At 52.4% G+C, this 807-nt stretch overlaps 1 non-coding gene across 1 annotated transcript in view; it reads right to left on the reverse strand.

The window, feature by feature from the left end:
- LOC124560532 overlaps positions 1-807 on the reverse strand; it is a 1910-nt gene extending 1103 nt beyond the window's left edge. The window contains exon 1 of the ribosomal RNA XR_006969199.1: positions 1-807. This exon is cut by the window's left edge and continues 1103 nt beyond it. This is a non-coding gene — a ribosomal RNA (small subunit ribosomal RNA).

Below are 807 nucleotides of genomic sequence, written 5' to 3' on the forward strand. Positions count from 1 at the left end.
CACCCTGGTAGGATTGCAACGGGGTCCGCCTCGGGACGCACGAGCACGCACGAGGCGCGTCGCACGCCTTCAGCTCGCCCCACCGGCAGGACGTCCCACGATACATGCCAGTCAAACACCGACGGGCGGTGAACCAACAGCGTGGGACACAAATCCAACTACGAGCTTTTTAACCGCAACAACTTTAATATACGCTATTGGAGCTGGAATTACCGCGGCTGCTGGCACCAGACTTGCCCTCCAATAGATACTCGTTAAAGGATTTAAAGTGTACTCATTCCGATTACGGGGCCTCGGATGAGTCCCGTATCGTTATTTTTCGTCACTACCTCCCCGTGCCGGGAGTGGGTAATTTGCGCGCCTGCTGCCTTCCTTGGATGTGGTAGCCGTTTCTCAGGCTCCCTCTCCGGAATCGAACCCTGATTCCCCGTTACCCGTTACAACCATGGTAGGCGCAGAACCTACCATCGACAGTTGATAAGGCAGACATTTGAAAGATGCGTCGCCGGTACGAGGACCGTGCGATCAGCCCAAAGTTATTCAGAGTCACCAAGGCAAACGGACCGGACGAGCCGACCGATTGGTTTTGATCTAATAAAAGCGTCCCTTCCATCTCTGGTCGGGACTCTGTTTGCATGTATTAGCTCTAGAATTACCACAGTTATCCAAGTAACGTGGGTACGATCTAAGGAACCATAACTGATTTAATGAGCCATTCGCGGTTTCACCTTAATGCGGCTTGTACTGAGACATGCATGGCTTAATCTTTGAGACAAGCATATGACTACTGGCAGGATCAACCAGGGA

The sequence above is a fragment of the Schistocerca americana genome, unplaced genomic scaffold (genome assembly GCF_021461395.2).
Source record: "Schistocerca americana isolate TAMUIC-IGC-003095 unplaced genomic scaffold, iqSchAmer2.1 HiC_scaffold_1091, whole genome shotgun sequence".
In the NCBI taxonomy this organism is placed as follows: Eukaryota; Metazoa; Arthropoda; class Insecta; order Orthoptera; family Acrididae; genus Schistocerca; species Schistocerca americana.